Source organism: Falco cherrug, chromosome 8, assembly GCF_023634085.1.
Source record: "Falco cherrug isolate bFalChe1 chromosome 8, bFalChe1.pri, whole genome shotgun sequence".
Taxonomy (NCBI): Eukaryota; Metazoa; Chordata; class Aves; order Falconiformes; family Falconidae; genus Falco; species Falco cherrug.
Genome location: NC_073704.1, coordinates 7,441,433 through 7,464,799, shown reverse-complemented (window position 1 = coordinate 7,464,799; position 23,367 = coordinate 7,441,433). Strand labels below are relative to the sequence as shown.

At 50.3% G+C, this 23,367-nt stretch overlaps 2 long non-coding RNA genes across 2 annotated transcripts; one reads left to right on the top strand and one right to left on the bottom strand.

The window, feature by feature from the left end:
* Positions 1-693: 693 nt before the first annotated feature.
* LOC114015445 (uncharacterized) lies at positions 694-14,859 on the bottom strand. Its single transcript, XR_003559375.2, has 3 exons — positions 14,680-14,859; positions 9,525-9,840; positions 694-950 (listed from the first exon to the last, which is right to left on the bottom strand). It is a non-coding gene; the product is annotated as an uncharacterized LOC114015445 (long non-coding RNA).
* LOC114015446 (uncharacterized) lies at positions 2,002-12,399 on the top strand. The gene is made up of 4 exons (XR_003559378.2): positions 2,002-2,510; positions 7,126-7,247; positions 10,778-10,888; positions 11,847-12,399. It is a non-coding gene; the product is annotated as an uncharacterized LOC114015446 (long non-coding RNA).
* Positions 14,860-23,367: the final 8,508 nt, after the last annotated feature.

Genomic DNA, 23,367 nt, shown 5'->3' with positions numbered 1-23,367 from the left:
GGAAGGGGGGTCTCCGCTCAGGCACTGCATGCTTTAGAAACAGAAACACCAGACGGATTATGGAGAAATATTGCAGGACTTCCCCCTACTTTATCAGCATCTTTAGAATTTTCTATATTTCATTTTGAGGGGAAAAGAATGGCTTAAGTCAGCAAACAGGTTAAAACCCCAGCAGAATGGTTTTCCCATCCGCTGTCACCTACTTAGCTTCTATCTCTGCTGTGACTATCAGCCCCTCCCCCTCCCTCAGACCAGCCCATGGGGAAAATCGAGATGCTCAGGTGCAGCCTGCACTTGTCTCATCCACGTTGCACTCCCATGGAGACCACCTTCACTCAGCAGCAGAAAGACCTCAGCCTCAGAGCTGCTCCAAGCTTCCTGGGATGGTCCAGAATCGGGACTGGAAATGAATGCAGATGCTGCCACTGCCTGCTCACGTTATCCCAACAATCCCAAATTGAAGAGACCTTTTTTTCCCTAGGAGGTACTGGCATTCCTCCAAGCACAGGGGGACCAGATGGAGCAGTAACACAGCTAAAATTGGGAGGGGGGAGGAGGGGAGGGGAGTATCTGTTAAGGAGCTGGCTTGAAAATAAGATCATGTAAAACAGCTGTTGCTTCAAGAAACGGTTTTGTTGCTGAATCTAGAAAAGGACAGTATGGAGGCTGATGTAAAAAAATCAGCTCTGAAGATCAGATGTTTAGACTGTATTTTGAAAGGTTAGCAGGTCAAATCTGGAAACGCTGGAAAGTGTAGGGGGGGTGTCTGTCTGCTGAACTGCACAACAGCTCACTGCTTGGCTTTCTCATGGATGCTCCTTTGGGACAGTTGGGGGGTGCTCCGGGAGGCAGTCGTTCACCTCTGAAGTCTTCAGCATTCAGAACTGTGAATTTCTCCCGACACAGCTTCCATCCTGTATTACCAGAGCTGACTTCGGCGCATCAGTTCCCTGTGATGTAGATAGAGGAAAGCATCATTAGGTAACCATTTATGTAAGTGATGGGACACGGGTTTGCCTTGCGTTGAGATTTCAGAGCTGAGAAAGCTCCGATGGCATCTTTGCTGCATGGAGATTGACCCAGTTCCCTACTGCATTGCCCCAGCCTAGCTGAACAGCCTGCAGTGGACGTTGCCTTGCCTCGTCCATATCCCTGTCCCGCTGAGATGAGCAGGAGCTGTGCCTCACATTTTCCAGTCAGGTATTTGCTTCTGTGGATCGCTATGGAGATGGAGGCCAGCGCTGAGAGGCATCGCACAAACAACATGAGGCGGTCTGTGTCCTGGGGGACTCGGTACAAACTCGGTGAAGGCATGCTCTGAAAGGCGTCCGGGGCACAGAATTCCCATTAACTCCATCAAATGGTGCTGCTGTTCAGTGCTTTGAAAACTGATCTCACTCTTAGGAGTGGTTTTGAGGTGAGGGAGGGGAAAAAAACAGAGGGAGAGAGGGATTAGTGCGAAGAGAGCCATGGCTGCTCGCTGAGGACAGGAACCCAAGTGGCCTGGTTGCTTGTTGCACCAGTGTTTTCTGAATTTGTGCCTAAGCAGCTGTTGCAGAAGCACACCAGAATTTATTTTCCTTTCCACAATGCACTGGTGTGTTTTATGTAGGACTTTCTACATGGGTATGAGGAACATGCGGCAAGAAACTTCAGATTCAAGGCGACTCCTAGCCACGATGCTAGGAGGTACTTGGGCTTAAAGCAGACCTGTTTTCCCCTTTGGGTGGACATAACCACACGGCAGGTCGTGCATACAGCGAGCAAAGCTATAGCTCCCAAGCACAACACGTACCTTATGTAATTATGCTGTGATGGCCATTGGCACCGAAGCATGTATTTATGTTCCGGTGAATGTCTAAAACAGCGAGTGTAGGAATTTGGTCTCCTTGGTGACAAAACCAACCAATGGAAAACATATATATATATATATATATATATATATATAAAATAAAAAAATAAATAATTAAAAAAAAAGCTAAAACCATCCACAGAGTTTGCTTTTATTTTCAGAGTGGAGGACAGTGAATCAGCCTGCGTCTTATCTGCTTTTGTATCCATGCCTGGATAGCAGAGGATGCCTGGCTTAATTCTTTCGTTGTTCATAATGGGCAAGTATCCTTAAAAAAAGAGGTCTCCAGTTTACCATAGACAAAGCTGATCTTTAGGCTAGGGGGACAAGCACCAAGATAACCCTTCAGCTCTCAGTCACCTGGTTTGTATCTGACAAATGCAGTCAACATTGGTGGGAAGCTACTCAATGCCCTAAGTGGAATGAGTTTCCTTTTGCTTTGCAAACAGATAACTGGTTTCACCGGAGATTGCGCTGTGAGTTGACATTAATGGGTAAACCCTCAGGGGTTTTCAGAGCAGACGGCAGACTGAGTGGAATGACAGACACCGCCCCCACACCTGGGGCTGGGAAAGGTGGCACCCTCTGGAACGGCTCCTGGCAGCTCCCCAGGGGCTCAGCACCATCACAGAGGACATCCTCTAGCTACGGGCAGGAGGTAAGCATGCCTGGTACAGCGGCTGCCTTCTCTTGCCTTTTTGTTTTGTGTAGAAGCAAGCCAAGTCATCCCAAACCAGGATCACCTATCCCAAGACATCCCTGAAGAGGAGAATTAAAAGAGGATTAAACCACCAGCTAGCTGTAATGATAGACCTTCCTTCCCAAGGGGCGGAAATGTGCCAGCACAGCCCCTGTGTGAGCAAGGAAAATGTTCTGTGAAATGTTCTGCACGCTCAGCTCCTGTCGGCAGCTCTCTGAGCAACCTTGGGTACCATCCTTACCATATAGTCCCCATTTCTAACCTCACAGTAATGATACTGAGTTTTGGTAAAGTATGTTTTGCCCTTCCTGCAGAGCCCTAGTTAAGACTAGCATTAACAAAAACGTAGGCTGCCCATGCTGACAGACCAGGCAGGGGAAAACAGCCACCACTTGTGTAGGAGCATCTTGCTCCAGAGACATGTGAGCTGTTATAGCCCATGTTGATCCACAGAGAAGGACTTGCTCTCCTGTAAAGACACCTGAGTCTCTTAAAGAAGAGACAGTTCTTAAGATAGCAGAGGTCATCACCACCCCAGCACGGTGCAGCCACCCAGGGTCAAGCCAGACCTGGCTTTGGGCAGCATGGGGTGGATGGCAAAACCGTGATTTTACTGAGTGGTGGCGGTCCCTCACCAGCCCAGACTTTCATGAACAGCAGCAAGGGCTGTTCGACATTTGCACACTAGTTGGGAGCATCTTATGGTGGGTGTTGGGCTCTCATGGTGCTGCTGGTTGGAGGTAAAGGGTTTGAGAAGAAGGGGCAGTTTTTATTACCTGCTGGGAGCAAAGCACTCCAAGAGCAGTGTGTTTCTGACATCCCAGGCATGGATTTGCCTGCTGGATCTGGTGCTCTTAGTTTGGAGTCTGTGAGAGCCAAGACTGCTTTACTCAGTGCTGTCTGGAGGTGGCCACATCTTCAGATCACTGCTGGGCTGAAAGCCACCTGCGTGCCCAGAGTGCAGCACCACGTCCTCAGCAAGCTCTCCCACGAAACAAATGCCTTGACAACGCCAAATCAAAACATTTTTTGCTTCAGCTCAACAGGCTGGAAAGAGAGATTAGGTTTCCCAGGTGGAAAATTTCCCACAGAAAATATTAAAGCCCTGTTTTTTTTCTGATTAATGACTGTTGTGACCCTCACTCCCTAAGTTATTCTAGTGATGCCCCAGGATTCTAATTAAGACTGAGCCCAGCGGCTCTTGGCATTGTGCAAACACATGGGAAGACTCCAGCCCTTCTCTAGAAAGCTTCTCATCTAGTTTGGTTTAGGCAAATGCATCCATTGAAACTTTTTTTTACTTTTTCAACAGTGCTACAATGGAGGCTTTCATCTCTGCCTCTTGTGTGTATTCCAATGTCATGCCCTCTGCTTTCAAAGGCTTAGGTTTGCCTTTAATTGTGTTGAGAGCCTTTGCCTCTAAGCCTTTAATAATGGATTTTTTCTCCTCTGCCAAAAGAAGAATTTTGTTTCATTGCTGGCTTTTCTTCTAAAGCTAAAGTGACAGTTCCCTCTTCTTCATGAGATTTACAAAGCTTATCTTTTAATTTTCAAGAGCCAAACAGCAAGGGGGGGGTGGTGGTGAATGAAACGTCATCATGCCTTTTAAACCCTGTCGCTAGGAGAAGGCTTAATGATCTACAAATACATAAACTGCACACTCTCAGGGTTGGTTCGATCTAGTTACGCTAAACTGCTGCTCTGGACAGAGACCTGCCAAAGGATGGAGCTGGGGGGGGGGGGGCGGGGAGCAAAGTCAGCACACTCTTACAAGCCTTGCCCTACTGAAGCCCCAGCTTGACCATTGGGAGAGCAGGGAGGTGCCTGAGCAGCGCATCCAGCCACCACCATGCTGTACCCCGGCTTCTGCGCGGGGCTGAGACCGTCTCTCCTGTCTGAGGCTCTGGATGCGGCCGGAGGCAGACCACAAAGTCACGCACTGGCACTTTTGGAGGGGGAATTTGAAAGTGCTCAGTCAGACCTGTTAGAGATGGTGCTGCTCCCAGCAGAATCTCCTAGCTCAGGTGTCTGGGCTGGGGTCCAGTCTGCTTGTAGCTGCATAAAACCCTTCCAGGGGTCAGGGCTGTGCTGCACCTGTGGAGCTGCTCTTCAGCAGGGCACCGAGAGCCTCTCCGTGCATTTCCTACCGGGGGTATCAGTGGCAGTGGCAGGAGGCTGAGGCAAGAGGCTGTCAGGCACTCTGCTTCCACGCAAGAAAATAACCTGTGATCAGCTTGAGAGATGACTGGACCCCATCTTCAAGGATCTGAAACAAGAAAGCAAAGACAAATCCCTTGTTCCTTCTGCTCTAAGCTCAATGTCGTCATGTCACATCGCATGGCTGGGAGGATTCGTCTCGGCGCTGGGGAGGACAGCCCTGGGAGTGCAATCAAGGCTCTGTGGGACGAGATGGAACGAGCTGCTTTTCCAAGCTATAAGCTCCTCTGCCCGTGCCAGCACGTGGCTGTTGCGCAGGAAACACGGGGCTGGAGAGGGGCTGTCTTTCCACTGAACAATGCAGTAAGTGGATTCAACGGTTTCATGTCGATTGAACTCTGCTGACTTACCCTGGCTGAGGAGCTGGTGCTAGAGGAGGTCTGTCATCCTTTTGTGCTGGCCGATAGCAGAATTTTCTCATTGAGTTTTGTTTGGAGTATGTCAGCTCGGAGCAGGAGCCACCGCTCTGCAGCTAGTCTGTGGCCACTGCAATGGGAGAGCTAGCCTTGGAATGTGTTACAGCAGAGAAAAACAGTGTTTCCCAGATGGTAGGAAGCAATGCTGTTCTGAAACTCAGGTTTGGGGCTGTCTCTGACATAAGCAAAGTTTCTGACGAGCAGGAAGCTCCTCAGCTGCTGGGCACCCTGCAGGATGTCCTTCCCTGCCTTGGCAGAAGTCCATCAAGCCTGAACCATCACGCACAAAATGTTTCAGCCTTAACCGTGCGGCATTTTGTAATGAAACTGTTTAATCTGAAACTGTGACTGTCTCCAGAGCACACTGTGGGGCTGTTAAGTGCATCTTCATGCAGGGCACAGCAAGTGCCATGTTTAACAGCAGCCCAGCTGGCACTGCCAGCACTACATGCCCAGAAATCATATGGGAGGCTGAATCTTCAGAACCACCGTGTTCTCAGTCCCTCTTCCTGCTTCTAATTTGAAAGAGGCACATGAGCACTTTTTCCTTAAGCTTCCTTCTGCAGCGAAAATGAAAGCATGAAGACATTTCACAGCAGGAGCCATAGGCTGTGCTGCCAGGGGGTGTGTGCTTCATTCCTCCACACTGCTGGTCCTCAGCCCTGGCGATGAAGGACCAGTGGAGCAGAGAGCCCTGACTCCCTCTCGAGGGTATGAACCCAGGAAGGGAGTCCCAGGCGGAACGCAGGATCGCAGGGGCTCCATGCCACGTGCTGCTGGGCACAGCAGAAGGGAAATGGCTGCCTTCCTACGCTTAGCTTGTTTTAAATCAGGCATAGATGGTGAAAGTATGTCTTGTTTCCTTCAGCAAGACCTTCCACCCACTCCTGACTCCATCTAGACTCTGATGCTGCGGTGAGCAGCATGGAGTAAATCTTCAGGCAAACTGCTGAATATTGTAGCCTCATTTGGTAAATGAGAAAAACGGGCTTCCCAGAAGATGCCTTTCACTTTAATTATTAAATAAATGGGAAAACAGCCTTCTGTCTAGCTGAGCTGGCAGCTTACAAAGAGATCCAAGTGAAGCCAACGCAATCAGCTAGCTGTCAGGTTTCCAGCCTGTTTGCTCCCCTCGGGAGCACCCTGGTGTGTGTCTGGAAGCTCTGCTCTGTGCAGGGAGCAGCAGGAACCAGAGGGACAGGCGCTGCTGCTGAATGCCCTGCTTGTCCTTGGATGGGCACAATATGGTCCAGACCCCCCCGAGTGGGATCTGCTGCCATCAGTAGCTGAGGGCTGCCCAGGAGACCGCTGCAGGCACAAGTCACTTCAGCTCATGGAAGATAAAAGACTCACTCCACATCCTCTACATCCTCCACCCAGAGGCTCTTCACGTCAGGAGCAAACAGGAGGAGAGCTGTCTGTAGGCAGAGGATGCCAGACCTGGGACGTTCAAGGCACAAGCTGTTGCCTTGGCAGGAGCCAGCATGTCCCTGGGAACTGGCTTTGGGCTGGAAGGGGAGCCAGTGGTGACATCCCAGATGGGGGTGCTAGCAAGCCACAGGATGCCCGATACTCCTGCCAAATCCTTAATAGCTTTATTTGGGTGAGTTCAGCTCTTCATTCCACTTCTTCCCTTTCCAAGTTAGAAGCATGGAGGAGCTACACATCAAACCCGGTGTTTTCTCCCTGGCTCGGTGGCACAGTAGCCACAGGGGTGTTTCTTGCTGAGCCTGATGTGTTCACACTTACTGGGGTAGCAAACTCCATCCATGCCTCCAGGGGAGCGGAGGTGAGAGCAGCCTTTTCAGGACAGAAGGGAATGTCGTGCAGTACGACATTCCCTTCTGTCCTGAAAAGGCTTCAGATTTTAATCCCAAGATAGACATTTCAACAAAATTCTGTGTTTTTTTAATATCTCAAAGATGATGCTTTCACTTCAGGCAGAGGGAACTCATTTTGAAACCTCAAGAGCTGCCGTGAAATGGGATTGTCATCTGCCAGGGAGCTCCAGTGCCTACGTGCCTTACAGCGACGGTGACAAATTCTCATCCCAGCCTGGCACGTGAGTTATGCAGTGCCACTCGTGAATATTGGGAAGTTTGCTGAAATCCTCATTTAGCAGCACAGGCTGTGTTTGCAGCTGTGTGATGACTCCATGGTGGTTTTAGTGCTCAGGCTTGTGACTCTGAAATGTCTAGCAAATAACGCACACTCCCACTAAGACTTCATTTATTTTTTCTCATTTTGCTGTGTACAAGTATCTTTAATTGCTTTTTTTAAAAAAAAAATTCCTTCTCCTCCCACCCTGTTTCATTTTGCATTTTGCTTCATTCCTATGCCTACAAAGGCCAGTAAAAGACCAGCCAAACCTCCAGTCTTCTCCAGTAGTCATTCCAGACCCAGACATTAAGGCTACCTGAGCAAATTGGTAAGGATTGTTCCTCTCCACAAGCATCTTTTCATACTTCTGGTGAGCTCTGGTAAGCTTGAAGCACCCCATTTCCACTTGTCTGCCCTCCAGACACCCCTTCTAGGTCAAACAAGGAGGAGAAGCAAGCGCTCACCAACAGCTGGGGCAGGCATTTGCTGCAGGGCTGGGGCAGGCAGTGTGGTGCATCCCAAAAACAGCACCCTACCTCCTTCTGCCAAGCAGCTGACCAGACAAAATGTTGTGTCCGAGCCAAACAGCTTGTACTCACGCAGGCTTCCAGCTTTTGAAACTATAAACATCTCACAGAGAATGAAAGGATCAGAAACCTACAGCTGCTGTAATTCAGACGCTCTTTGATACGCTCGGCTTCCCGGCGTATTTGCTTTCTGGGCTCCCAGCAGAGACTGCAGAGACCAAAGCAGCCTGACAGGCCAGTTCCCAGGTAGGGAACGAGGTAATTTCAGGGTAACTGAAGGCTTTCTTTTCCCCCTTGCCCTTCCCTGGTTGGTGGCGGTAGGCAGCAGAGGAGAGCCTGAAGGAAGACCAGTCAGCCTTCAGGCACGTAGCACGTGTGTATTTTGCAGGAGGACACAGGCTCAAATGAATGCATAAGGAGCTAGGTGTCACTTTGGGGAGTAGGCATCCTGAAATGCTTTGCAGGAGGTGCATTTACCTACTGCTGAGCTATTCAGCATCTCCGGGAGCAGCACAGCCTGTTCAAAGAGGGAGGTGTGTGACCGCTAGAAAATGCTTGTCATGCTTGGAATTGACATAGTGCCACAGATTTAGTGAAGCAGCATCAGTTGGTGAAAGGAAAAAAGAAATGGAAGGGAACTGGAGGGGGGTGTGCTGCTTTCCTTTGAAATTTGTTTTTTAAGAGAAGAATCATTTCGGTGTTTTAATAATGATTGACAGTCAGGTTGGTAGAAAAGCAACATCTTAGCAATAGGCTGTAAGTTATTCTACCAAATAGGACTCTTTTTCCTGCTGTCATCCCTTCTTCTGCCTTTGCCGAGCAGCATCCTAGCCCTGGTGTTTTGTCACTGTGGGTGCAGCCAGTGTGGGCAACAGCACCGCAGTTTCGCCAGCACACTGAAGCATGCACAGAGCAGCAACTGGCCGTTACTCAGGAACAGAGTGTGATGCTCCCTGTCCTGGGCACCGAGGCAGGCCCTTGTGTGCCAGTGCTGCTGTAGGCTTTTCACCCCAAAAGGCAAGGTGCATAATCACCTTTTCGATAGGACTCAGAGATCTGAAGCTGGGATCCACAGTCTTGTTTGAATGTCAGCCTGTATCACATCAAGACAGATCAGAAAGCATCAGGCTGGCTTACGAGGGCAGCACCCCCCCTTGGCATAATCCATCTCCCTAGCTGCGCATATGAATGTGAAGAGGAAATGTTATTTCTATGGTGACACATCCTTGAGAGCACCTAATCTGGATTTATTGAGGTCGTAAAACTGACTTAGCACTGCGGTACCTAGACTGTAGGATAAATAGAAGTCTTCTATTTATAATACTGCCAATCTGGCACCGCTCACAAGCACTAAAAATAAAACTTTTTGCAAAGCAAGTCGAATTAATGGGTGCTCTTTTTGCATTCCCTATGAACCAGCCCCTGATCCTATAGCATGCTGCACGTTGTCAGCGTTCAGCAGCAATTCTGCCCAACGTTGCTGATACTTTGGAGAGCTGGGTGCTAGTATCCCTGTAGAAGCGGCTTCTCTTTTCCTTTTGGGTAGTCCAACTGTGTGCCCACTTTTGGCCCCTCTGCAAGTCTAGGGCAGGAATTATTAGCCCTGATAATCAAAGCATTCAAGCAAAGCCCAGAAAAAAGGGGGTTTGCTGTGCTGGGGCTGCCCAGTGCATGCTTCTGGTCCCCCCGTGTGGAGCTAGTGCAAGACTCACCCTCCTCTCCAGCGAAGCTTGCGTGAGCTTGCAGCCGGAGTATTTTGCCAGGTGGATGCAGCTGGAGGCAAACTGTTAACAGCTGAACCGCTGTCGGACTTGCTGTTCTTTCCCGTCTCTGCTGGGTCCAGCCTCGTCTGCCTGTGTTATCAACATGGGCACCAGGGCACTGGCTCTGCTGCTGGCACCCAAGCGGAGAGGGTGTGTCAGGCACAGGGGCAGAGCCTGGGCTCTCACGGTGGCACATCGGAGCCAAACGCCACCAGTTGCATCGCTCCGGCACAGTTCACCACGTAGCAGTCACGGACTGGGTATCCTAGGACAGTGGACCTGGATTAACGTGTAAAGTGATCCATTTAAGCTGCAGATAAACCCACCACGGATCTTCTTTCCCAGGACTGAAGTGAGCTTCACCTTCCAACTACATTGAATTTAATACCAAACATATTATTTTATATGAAACCTTATTGCTGTTTAACTTGCCCATGTAAAATCTGTATTTCCAGTGGATACCACTTTGCTTTCCCCTGCTAGCCCACCCAGCACTGCAGAAGGCTCCCAGAGGCTGTTCCCCGCTTAGCTTGTAACACTGAATAGCCTCCCAGCTTTCTTCTCTTTGATAGGAAAGCAGGATTTTATTGTTAACACTGTTGTGGACAAGATCATAAGGCAGATACCTGCTGTTGAGATTTAACACCTGCCTGGCTTCCTTTACAATGTTTTCTGGGATTGCATTTATTCTCAAAGCAGATCAGGCTCTTTCCCTGCAGTTCCCAGCTACTGAGGCGTATGAATAACACCCCGTTGGATCTAGCTCCTTTTCACATGGCTCTGCTGGAGAGGCAGGATGGGGTACAGGTGCCAAAGCTGGTCCTCCACCAGCTCTCCTCTCAACACGCCTGGCTTCAAGAAGTGACCTAAACATGAAGAGCAGCTTCTCGCTGACCAGCTGCTAATCAGGGCTGCCAGGAACCCTGTGGTCACTTTGATGTCCTCCTGGTGCAGATGAGCGCGTAGGCGTTCAGCCCACAGCAAAGCTCTGTGTTGCTAATCGGGCTGGCAGGGCTGTGTGGGAACGTCATTGTCACACTGGGAGGGGATGGGGAGCACTTGGTGCAGGGCTCTGCTGGTGTCCTGGCACACAGGACAAGCCCTGAGCACCAAAACCTTGTCTCTAGCACCAAATGGTGTTCAAAGGAGCGATTCTTGCTCCGAGAGGGGATATTTTCTCGTGTCATTATTTCTTTCCGCAGGAAGCCTTGATGGCAGAGCTGGCGTGGTTTGGGTTAGGGTGCGGGCATCAGGCGTGATGCAACGTGGTGTGGAAGCAACAGATGCCAACGTTCTCCTAAACTCGTGGTCAGGTTAGTTGGCTTTTTGTTTTGGCTTTTCCTACCTGTGACTTCACCCAGTTTGGAAAGACTAGAGGCCAGACAGACATAGGGGAAAAATCATTCCCAAGCCTCCTGTCCCAAACAGCACACAGCAAGAGTACCATTAAGCACAGCGGGGTCTAAGAAGGACAAGAAACAGCTGGGCCAAAATGCTGCTTTACAGAACAGCTCGTGGGGGAGGCTGGGGGCTTGGAGGGTCCCAGCAGCAACACGCCTCCCTGCGTGATGGCCCTGTGGAAGCTCACACAAAGCTAGGCCACCCTTAATCCAAGATGTAGCAAGTTGAAAAGATGCTGCAGCCCTGCAAAACATTCCTAAGCTTTCCAGTGATTGTCACTGCCTGCCTGTGACACTGTGTGGCTTCTGCCTGAGGAGCTACCCTTGCCTCACGCCCTCAGCAGTGAGGTACCGAGCCCTGGTTCACCCTGAGCAGTGCTTCAGCACACAGATGCAGGGTGTTCTGCTGACAGAGCTGCCCAAATTGCCTTGCCCAGCACCTGTGTCTTCACATCTTAAAGCCATCTGAAAACACGCATCCCAAAACTTGCAAACCATGCAGCAGCAACTGCAAGCAAAGGGGATTTCAAGAGTTTTTTCAGGGTCCTGTGACCAGATTTGTTTGGATCTGGGTCTAGGATCCTCAGGGACACCAGGTGAGCCTAAATGTTGATGGGATTAATGCAGACAGTGGTAAGATCTGTACAGCCTGAGGTGAGATGAAGGCAGCATGCTCGGGCTGCAGCCACCCAGGAACAGAGCTGCCTGCAGAAGTTTCAAGCCCAGGGAGTGGGACAGCACTTGCCAGGCAGGCAGGTGGCAGCCTGGTGGCAATTGCACAGTTGGGCAGTCTTGGAGAAGAAAGCCAGAAGGCCAAGCAATTCCAGCACAGTAAGTGCAGTTAAGCACTGCCATATGGCTTCTTTTGCAGAAGAAAACACAGCGAGTGAGCCATCCCACTGTTTTTCCTTCAAAATGAACTTTCCAGTTCATCTCCTGCAAGTACTGGAAAAACTTGATGGCCTGTGGGGATCACACGAGTTGACAAGGTAATTCAGAGACCCCTGGGAAAATGAGCCACATGGAATGCGGGAATTCCCCATGGAAATTATCTGGTCTTTTGCTCTGATGTCTGGGAGAAGGCTGGTGGCAAGAGGGTAAGGCATTTCTACTGGTGGAAAACCTGAGGTGGATCAGAGAAGAGGGAGAAAAAAAACTTCATCGGGTAAAACCCTGCCATGCCCGATGCAGAGGGAGGAAGAAGTGGCTGCTGCTGGCCGCAGAGTGGTTTGACCTGATGGAAACTATTGCAACCAGAAAAAATAGATTTGAACAGTTTTATCTCCTGCAAGGTTTTTGATAGAAGTCAGGAGGTGAGTAGGCAAATATTTTCCAGCAAGGGCAGCAAAGAAAACAGTAGGATTTTCTGCTTCATTTAGTAAATCCATTGCTTTTGTCCACAGTATTGCCATTAGTTAGCCTGTCTTAACCCTTGCACCTCCACTAACCTCTCTGGCACAGGGTTACCAACACAGGCAGAAATCTGACTTGCTGACAAAAGTTTGCTTGCGTACACCTCTCCCTGCAGATGGAGAATGAAAGACAGCCTGCTCAGGGACTGGGCGTCAGTGAGAGGATAACTACAGGTCAGGGAAACAGCAGCGCTCATAAGTAATCGATCCTCAGACACCATTTCTTAGCAGAGAGGAGGAGAGTGTCTGGGGGAAGCTCTTTTGGAGGAAGAGCATCCTTTGCTGAAGCAGGCTTAGAAGAAAGGATGGGAGATGTACCAGAGAGACAGCCGGTGGGTGGGAGGAGGGAAGATGCGGAGCTTCGCAGCAGGGCAGCAAGTAATGTGTATGTTTGCAGGCTGGGAATTTTTGGGGCTGAATGATAGAATTTTCTTATTCGTAGCAACCGAGTTTTCACTGGCAGAGGAATATTTCTTCTCTCCCATACAAGGCCCCTTCGAGAACCAAACCCCAGCATTGCTAACAGTCCATAGCAATAAATAGTTCATTGTCTGTTTGTTTCTTTCTTAAAACCTCAGCTCTGAAATCATATAATTGCATGAGAATATCTGCTTTAGTTTTTTCAAAAGGGTCTTTTTCAAAAAGGTTTCTGACCACTCTGCTAGTCAAGAAGGAAGCTTTAAAACCATGAAAACCCAGAAGACAGAAGGAAACAAATGATTGTGAACTATTAAAAACCTCTCCAACAAGCCACTCATCTTTTGGGGACATTCAGGATGCTCGAATGCATGTGGCTGGCAGGATCACAACTCCAAACCACAGCTGCTAGAGCCATTGAAAGAAACATTGCCATCTCAATCACTGCACATCAGCTGCGATAGTTAAAAGCTTGCCACCGGTCCCCTTCCCCCTTCTCCCTCCAAAATTTGCCATTCGGGGTGCCTATGAAAATTGCCTTGTTTTATGTGAGCAGTGAAAGCTGCCAGCAGGCATAGCCTGGCTTTGACAGCCCGTTTGCCGGGGGACAGCCCTGCCACTGATGGGGTGTGAAGAACACCAGCACCTCCTCGAGAGCTCCCACCACAGCCACTTCCCCTCTGCTAGCATTATTAGGGGGGTTGGGCATCTCATAGATCCCTCACCTCAGCAAGGAATGTATTAATTACCCACCTTATAAAAGCCTTGCTAATATTTCTCCCTCTGGCCTTTGCTTTCCTCATGGCACACTATTGCACCCGTGGCAGCGCATCACTGCTTGGTTCCTCATGCCTGTCCTGCTGCATGGCTTGGGCTCTGGCTGCGCACAGGAGCCACAGAAATGCCCATCTCTCCAGCTTCCATTCCCAAGACTCACTCAGCAACGCACCTTGCTGCTTGTGGTCCTTTCAAGCAGACCACGGTGCCTGGGCTATGCTTTTCCTGCTGTAGGTTCAGCTGTCCTGCACTCTCCTAGCCTGGCCGGGGTCTCACTGCTGGCATCACCACCTCCCGACATCTCTGGTGTCGGCACTGTCCCCTGCTGCGGCTCTCAAGGTAGGATTGGCACCCATACAGATTTTCCCATGCAACCATCTCCACATCAAATTCTCCTGCAGCATCACTTTGCGTTATGCTTGCATGCGCTTTCCAAAACATGTAGCTCCTCTGCCACCAAGTCTGTCTTTTCCCTCTGATTTAAACATTTCTGAACACCTCTGAGGTGGAGCATCCCCTCTTGCGGCACGGGCCGGCAAGCAGGAGCGTGCCTTGGGTCGGAGCTGCAGGAGGGGAGCAGGGAAGCATGGCAGCATGGCCTCTCACTGCTGGCTGCCAGCGGCAAAGCAGAGCCTGCGGCCGGCCAGATAACAGGGGCCCCGGCTGGGAGTGACAAGAACAATGATTAATGCATGGGCAAAGGCTGTGTCACATCCCAGCTTCAAGCCCAGAAGAAAAACTTTAAGAAATTACTTACTGGATACTGTGGTGGATGGGGAGGGGGGCGTGCAGAAGCAACCTAGCAGGCTTCAAACCAATATTTGTGCTGCTAATTGTTCGTAAATTCCCACAGCATAACGAACGTGTACGTCTCACTCAGCTGAGAACCACTTACTCGGACACAAACATGCGTGGGCTGAACACAAACAGCGTAGCCTGCCCTGTGCCCATCCATGCAAACTGCGGCGTGGCACCGACGCTGCCGGGCACGGGGGCCCTGCCTGCCCGCAGCCCACCGCCAGCCCTGCCTGCGTCTCGCCAACGCTCAGCCGTGCTCCCGACACAGGCACCTGTGTCGTTGTCTGCCAGCACACTTACCCCGGCTGGGAGCCCACCAGCTTTTTTTTGCAGGTTATTTCCTCTGGCAACAGGCGCTCTGCTCCTCAAGCCAGTGCCTGGGCTCTGCAGCCGGCTGCTGCAGTTTGGGAGTGCCTTGGGCTGGCCGGCAACGTTTCCGACACACAGTCGACCTTGGCAGCCCAGTCTCCCCATGGACAGGGTTTTTTTGGCATCTTTTCCTGGGTTTGCTGACTCGTGAATCAAGCTGAGCTGGTGCAGAGACTCTCTGTGAAACTGTACCCTGTGTACGTGGACCGGTATGGTCCTGCCAAAGGACTTGGTGGCTTTCTGTACCGCTGACCGAGTCATTAGTGGCTGTATAATTATAGGGGAGCACTTGAACTTCAGGGGAGGCCTAACCGGATCTAAACGTGTGGGACTGGGCAGGTTTCTTCCTCTTTTTGAATTGTTGTTAATGGTGTTTGGTTAAATGAGTGGGAGAGCTGCAACAAGTGGTTTGGTAGCTAGAGCAGGACGTACCATGATGTCTGCTTGTGTCCTTCTCTGCTATGGACTGACCACCTCTGGTAGGACTCTCAGGTGACCCCAGGGAGTGTACATGGTGCTTTGGTAAATTGTCCGTCTGCTGGTATATGGTGGAAAAAAGAGCAGACGATGGAAGATACCTGTGAATTTCCTGGAAGTGTGTGTCACCTGCATATGTTGGCTTGGTCACTTCGGGCTGGGGTGAAGCGCAGAGCTGTTGAGCCAAGCCAGGTGGGAGCAGGGTGGCTGTGGGGACTGGACTGCTCTACTGAAGGCAGTTTCCACTGCTCACATTTTTTTTTGTTTTAGCACAGTGATTTGATGGGTGCCAGGGGCTGTTTCTTTCTCCTCACACCCTGGCTCCAGGCGGTTTTAACACAGACGGCCACTACATCACCCAGTAAGCAAACAGAAGGGAGGAGGAAAGGTGTCAAACCAGTCCTGCACGCTGCAGTGGCTCAGCTGTTCCAGTGGCAGGCAGCGAAGGTGGAGGCTTCTCCCCAGAGCCAAGTCTCTGTTATGGGGGCAGCAAGGAGGCTCTTGGCTTGGTTGTGTCTCCCATCAGATCCCTGTGAGCTCTGCAGGTGAAAGCAATGTCAGGTTCTGGGATGTCCCAGAGGGAATGCAGTGACCATCCAAGCAACACCTAAGGGAGTCCCTCCTTGCAAGGGAAGAGGTCAGTACTGTGAAAGTGCAGTATTTCACTGAGCCACCACAGGACACTGAGCCCCAGCTCCTGCCTGCACCAGGTTGGGGGGCTGAGTACCTATCTGAGCTCCCTGTCCCACCAGAACATGCATTTCATAGAGCCAAGTCCTCTAGTAAGATGCTTTCCCTTGCCCTTTCTGTCCTTCTGAGGGACAGCTTTGCTGTCATCTCTGTCTTGCAAAGACAACAGACTGAATTTTGTTTTTCAGGAGGGGAGACAGAGTTGCAGTCATGCCAAACAGAGCCCTTTCTCCCCTAAAACAGCTGGCAAAGTGAAGGCATCCACCCTGAGAGTGCTCCCTCCTGCCTCTGGCCCCGCTCTGCCATCCATCATTAAGAACCTGCGATGCAGCTCCTACGTGGCTCCTTCGACTGGGAACAGATGATGCCAAGGCAAAGGTTAGGCAGGCAATTTCACTTGGTGTTGTAATAAGGGCGCACCGGTGCCTGTGCTTTGCAGGCATGTTATTAATATTCACAGCCTTCAAAAGAGTTGCTGCTCTGCCCCAGCCGCTCTTTGCTGGTAGGAGCTGTTTGAAATCCACATCGCTTTTCTTTACAGCCTCTAGCCCCGCACCTGCTGTGAGTAGGATCCTCCCCTACTTAAGACACAGAGCCAGAAAAAACTCCTTGAAAACTCAACCACTGGAAGTCAGTAGCGATGGTTTCATTTTCTGACCTGCTGGGGAGAGGTTAGCAGGGCTTGTTCCTGAAAACCCCTGCCCAGACCACTTCAGGTGCCCTCAGATGACTCTGTTCCCCTTTCACTGGGAGGTTTCCAGCCCTCATCCTGCAGGTAGGAGGTGGAAACCGAGACAGAGGTGGGGTCAGAAACCAGATGGCTCCTCCAGGTCACCATCCAAGCAGCAGCTCGGATGAGTCCCTTCCAAGCAGACGACATGCTGGACTTCTCTGGTGGTGGCCAGGCATCCAAACACATGCTTGGTTGGCTGACTTGTGAGTAATGCTGTAATTACTGTGCAATCAGGAGAATAGATCTCGCAGATAATCTTCTTCCATGGCAGAAATATTCCACTTATTTTTATCCTCGTTTCCTGTCTGTTAGCCAGCTAATTATCCCTCAGAGGACTTTCTCTGAGTCTCTTTTGGGAAGGAAACTTGGCAAATGCTGCCCGAATGTCCTTGTCCATTTAAATAAGAACAGTGGATTCAATTTTAGTACCTTCTGCAGAAAGGCTGTCTTTCTTTTTTTGTGAGTCTGTGAGGTTGTTTTTTTCCCTGACGGTGACAAGCTGCCAGTGACAGAGCTTTCCTCTCTGGATCTTCATTGCTGCGATGCACGTGCAAGCAGCCGTTTCTGCAGAGGGAGCGTGGAGGCACCTGTACTCCAGCATGTCCATGCATTAAATGGATGGACACCTGGGCTCACTCCAAAGCTGCTTGTCCCATGCCTGGGGCCACCATGCCACATTACATCCCGCTGTTCTCCTGATCATCAGCCTCTTTAATGGATGTCCTTGAGGAAGCATTTAAAAATGCAAACCATTTTTGTTGCCATAGCAACTGCTCTTCTGGAAATGGGGGGAAAACTGCGCATCCCCAGGAGGTCAGAGCCGCTTTGTGAGATGCCGTGGGTTTGCGGTGGGTGCCAGCCGCAGGAGCGCAGGTCGCAGCCACCTGCTCCACGGTCCTCGCTGCTGCTGTAGGGCTGCGTGGGAGTCCCGCTGCCAGGTCTCAGTGCCTCCCAAAGGGAACAGCTCCGGCTTAGTTTGCAGGGGCCTCTGGTACCCAACACCCTTCAGGCTCCTGCAAGCCCAAGCTGTGGTTTCATGGATCTTACTGCCACCTGTCCAAAATGCACTGAGGGGTGAAGAAAAACCTCCTGGTCTGGGCATTACTTTAGTGCTTGAATGATCTCTGTTCATCTTTGAACCCCTTGTACAAAGCAGAGGAAGTTGCTTTGTCTCTGAGGCACCTCAAATATTGGCTCTGGGGTTTCTGTCCTCCATCCTGACTCCTGTGTATTGCTTCCTGAGAAGACATGGTCTTTTCCTAGTGCAGGTTGGTGGAACTTCCCATAAATCTAAGAAGGACATCAACTCTTGACTTCTAATTGATTTGGCTTCCCACTCTCATGTGGCTTCACCAGACATTTAACGCACCAAAGTTTGCCTAGAGCAACTCCTTCCCTGTCTCCAGAAATTATTTCCAGTGTTGTCTGATACCGAGGCACAGATAGGCAGAGCTTGGAAGCCAACCAAGTTATTGCACCTTCACAGGTCACCGAGTGTAACTGAATCACAGCAGTAGGATGTGCATGTGCTGTTAGTCTGTGGGATGTGTGAGGCAGAAAGTCCTCTTGGTCCCCCATCTGCATTGCCTTGTATGGAGCACCGCAGTCACAGCCATCCCAGAAAGCACATGCAAAGTGGTGCATGCATTTTTACAGGCTCATCACCTCTCTTTTGCCTCCAATAATACTGAGTTAGCATCTCTCCATCTAGCAGGAGTTCCTGCTGAGGACTGTGAGTAATCAGTGAAGAGCGGTAAGTGATGCCTGAGGAAGGACCCAGCAGTGACCCTTCTGAGATATATAGATGCTATAGGCGTGACGGTGGTGTGACAGCATCCATCTCCTGTGACGCATTCCCGGGAAATTATCTTTTAGCAAGAACACTGAAGGTCTTGCATTTGAACGCTCTTGTGTGACACCTCCAGTCCTGCAATGTCTGATCATGCTTCTGTCCCTTTTCAATGGATGCCTGCAGTGGCCCCGTGTGCTCACATTGCTGGTGGGGAGGACCTGCACCCAGCAAGTCTAGCAGCAGCATGTTGTCAGTGGGAGGATGGTGTGAATTCTCAAGCTGAACAGCTTACTTAGCTGTGTTCTGCATTATGCCTGTGGGCTTCACTCGATGTACCTGTGGTTAAACACCCCTCTATGAGATGTCACTATTTTAGTCTTGGAGGGCTTGGGGTGAGGAGTTCTGGTTCTGTGGAAACCAATGATGTTGTTGACAGCCAAGCGGTCAAGATCCTGCTTCTTTGCTCCCTGAAACACATGACTCTCCTGTCCTTGCAAGACAGGGCTAGTTTTCCTGGAAACAGTAATCCATGTTATTGCTCATCACTGGTATCCCTGAGCCAGAATTGGTTTGAATTTTAGTTGCATTTTGGACCTGTTCTAATTTGGACTAGGTGACATTGGCTCTGCCAGAGATGCTCTTCACACAAGAATGCGTCACTGGGCATTTGTGCCAAAGGAATGGAGCCCATTAATTTCCTTTCCATTTATAGACCCAGCTGCAGGCTCATCTTTTAAAAGCAAAGAGCTCATTAATGTAGAGGTTTCTTTCCCAAATGCAGAAGCATCACTGACTCCTACACATCCAGGTACACAGAGGTGCTTCCACCCACCTCCAGAGTCTAAGCCATGGACAGATGTTTGAGACCCAACCCCTTGTATCTAGCTCCTCTGACCTACTGGCAGGCCTCCTTAGATGGAAAGACTGATTTTACTCAAGGTAAGCCATGACAGTGTTTCGAGTGAGGGCTTATGTGAACGGCTCAGTGGAACAGCTGAGTGATATTACAAGCTTAAATAGATTAAGCCGAAATAATTTACCACCTTTTATTGATAAGTGATTTTTTTTTTTCTTTCTAATGAGGTAAGCAAGCCTGAGCATTGCTACAGAAATTTCAAGTGGGAAACAGGATGAAAGAGAGTCAACAGGATGTGTTAAGAAGTGAACGGCACTGCTCAGGGATTTGTTTTGGAACCTGTCTTCATTAACAGCTTTTTTAATGAGCTGGGCACACATGGAGGGGTGTATGGATTGCTTCTGCAGATGAGAGCGTTGAGAGCATTGCCAAAGTGGAAGAGGACCTGAATGTCACACAGGAAGGATGGAGCGACCTTGGGGACTGTTGGAAGAAACAGGGTGAGGTATCATAACTCAGGTAGCATGTTCGAATCTATTAATAAAACTTGTCCCATTCACTAGACTCCCGTCCATGTGAATTACCAGAGGAAGAGGAAATGGGGTAGTAACTAATTGCAGGATGACTATAGGCACAGGCAGATGCTGCTAGTGTGCTCCTAAGATGTGTTTAGCAGAGAGGAAGTATTGCTGCCTCTGTACGAGGCTTTGAATAGACCTTGTCCAAGCCCATCGCTTACAGCTCAGGAAGAGCACGCTGCCAGGAGAAGTGTGAAGGAGCAGGCAGTGGAGAGCCTTTCCTACAAGGGGCTGCTAAACTGTGGACTTGTGAAAATAGAAAACACAGTGTGGGTACATTAGGACACTGTGCCACAAGACAGGTGAACATGGGCTGGGTGTGAAGCAGGCGTGGGCTGGGAATTCAGCGATCTCTTTCCCAGCCTCCTAGTGAGGGCACCAATGATGCTGTGGAAGTGCTGTTACCTGTTTACAGCTATTCCCACCCAGAAAAACTACTGCCTCAGTGCAAAGGTGTGCCTAAGGCAGGCTGAAGACTGGCAAGAAAGAGGAGATTGCATCCTGATGGTTTCACTTTACCAGTGTGACATCTGTGCCTGCATGCGTGCACTTGTCTGCATGCACATATATCCCCTCTATCCATCTTAGCTGGCTCCATTTCCAGCCTCTCCAAACCTGTAAACTCTCTGTTAGCTGCCTTCCCAGCTTGCCACACAGGAGCATCATTAAGGCTGTTTAGGCAAGGAAATGATCCTACGTGGCTTTTGTGGAGTAGTGTAAACGCTAGAATAATTAATTTGTGCAACTCTTAATGTGGATGCTCCCAGTGCCAGAAGTAAGTGCCTTCGTAGTCTAATGCCCCAGAATCACTGCGCTGGCTGAATTGCTCTCCGTAGGAGGTTTAGGCTTGGGGCTGCTCAGCAGCAGTACTCTGCTTTTGGGAGCAAGTGGATAGGAACGGGGTAAGAAGCGCACTCTCAGCAGGCTACCAGCTTGGGAACGGTGTAGTTGCAGCTTTGCAAGTCCTCCTGCCCCGTGGGGTTTCCTCAACCCAGCCCAGAACATGCCCTGGCATAGGGCTGGCTCTCAGTGCCAAGCTCTGAGTGCAGATGACTTTCTGTAGCAAAGCAATGAGCTCTTTGGACCTAGCACAATATACGGAGCATGTCTTGGCTTTTCAGGGAGGCTGCTCTGCCCTGGAACAAGGCATCCTAACTGGCATTACTCCCTGGCACCTCTTCAGAGCTCTTTGTGTTTAGCCCCCATGCCTCACCTGCAGCAACCAAGGTCAATGCTAGCAAGGAAAGGCATCCTTGATGTGCTTGTGAAACCCCTATGGGCAGGCACTAGCTAATGAATCTATAAAGAAAGGTTTTTCTCAGTAAAGCTAAACCAACCTTTGCTGAGGGCCCACAAAGTGGAATTGTAGTCCTTGTGGCTTCTGAGTGGTTGGAGGGAGGATCTGTTTTTTGCAACATGCAGGCGCCGTATATTGTATTCAGTTCAAAGGTGGTAATGTAAATCTCTCTTTTCCAACAGGGTTGATAACATAATCAAATATTCATTTACAACACATGTTGGCAAATGTAGGCTTGACATAAAGTATTTCACTCCTGATGTGTAGTGTTTAATGCGATTATTCTTCAGGGTAATCAAACCTCCTTTGCCCAAACCAAATTGAGGTTTCAGGAACACACCAAAGCAGGCAGTTGGTTTGGGTGGCCGATGGACAGTGGGAGCATCACAGCCTCAAGTGGACAAATGAAGTGTCCTGGAGCAGTGACCCGGGCTGGCTGCAGGGTGACGGTGCCCGAGCAGCGCAGGGGGAGCAGCAGCTCTCCCAGCCCCCAGCTCTGACATCCCCAGAAAGCAGGATGTGGCTGGGTCTATGTGGCCAACAAACACGTCCAAGTAGGGCAGACAATTTACTGGTGAACTCCTGGTGGCTTCCAGGCTCTAGGAGAGGTGAAAGCAGTGGGAGGTTATTTTGCAAAAAGCCCGTGGGATTCCTGGCTGCCAGCTGGTGCTGCCAGCAGGCACTGCTGGGAGCTTTTCACTCCTATGGCTCTGAGAGGGTTAGGGAGAGGAGAAACTGCGTGTTGGAACCTGGTTCTTGCCCTGTGGCAGATTTTAGGAAGAGGTTTACTAGCAACTTCTGGAAGCAAGCAGGTGATCATTGTCCCTCGGGATACATAGCTAAATGGTGCACTGCTCCAAGGCACGTGCTGATTGCTCTGCTCCTCTGTTAAAGCAAGGTATGGAAAACAGTGGGGTAATCTGCCCAGGATGGATAGAGTGCTCATACAGTCATGAGTTTTGTGAGATTTCATGTTTATTCCTTCAGGTCCTGGCTTCCAGAGACATAGGAGTAGCAATAAAACTCCTGGCAATGGAAGTGTCTGGATTCTGTGCTTGGGATGACACAGCTGTACAGATGTGGTCAGACTGCACCCCAAGGCACAGGCATTAGGTGAAAGCTGAGTTCCCTGAGGTTTTCCTTGAGCGTGCTTGCTTCTAAGCCCATCTCCCAGCTATGGGTACCTTTGTCTTTGTGATGGGATTGTGGGGAGATAGCATCACTGCTGCTTTTCTGTACTGCTGCGTCCTCGAGGTCAGGCTCCCACACCCTGCAAACTTTCATCAATGGCTTTGGGATGAGCATATGGGCCCTTGCTCTCTTCCAGCTGCATGTCCTGGAATGAGTGGTGCGTTCCTTCAGTGGCTCCACTCTGGCTGACTTGTTTATTCAGAAACAAAATGTTTTTTATTGTAAAGTGACATCCCCTTGCAGAGAAGCTGACTGCCATCCTCATGCATCCCTGGGTGAGCTGGACAGGTGTTCTGTGCCTTCCTTGTGCACAGGAATTTCGCTGGTCTCCTGCAGTTTCCATGCCAAAGATGGTTTCCATCCATTTTCCTGCCCACCACTTGCCTCATCCTTTCACCTGAGGACTTGTCTCCCTGGCACTATGAACAACAGCAAGCATGTCCCACACGCTGCGGTGCCCTGAGCCTTCCATAAGCTGCTGCTCTCTCTCAGCAAGACACCAATGGGTCCAGCATGTGGCAGAGCTGTGGGCAGCACCAGTGTCTGGATGAGACCACAAGGTCACAGAGGAACAAAGCTGCTGTTTCCAGGCAGGCACCTCTTCTGGCACCATGACCCAGGCTGGCTCTGCCCTTCTCCTTCGCCACGCTGACCCTGCTTCTGTCTCATTTCCCCGCCGAAGGGGAAGTGCCACAGCGGTGATGGATGCAAAGAAGCAGGCTTGTGACTGTGACACATTTCGTGTTAATCAGCAGCGATCCTCTCGGGTTTCGAGCTGGCTAAAGCGATGAGCCCATGCCTCTAAATATTTCCTGGGAAAGCAGGAAAGGAAGGCAGAGCCAACCGAACGGGCAGGCTGAAGCTGACCGTGCTCCCAGGGAGCTGGGGAGTAGGTTTTCAGGGAGGTTTTAGACATGGACAGGGGAGCTGGGAGCTAGACAGCATCTGTGGGAGAGCAGGGATTAGGAGGGGGAGGCAGGATCCCATGCCGAGTGCCGGCTGCTG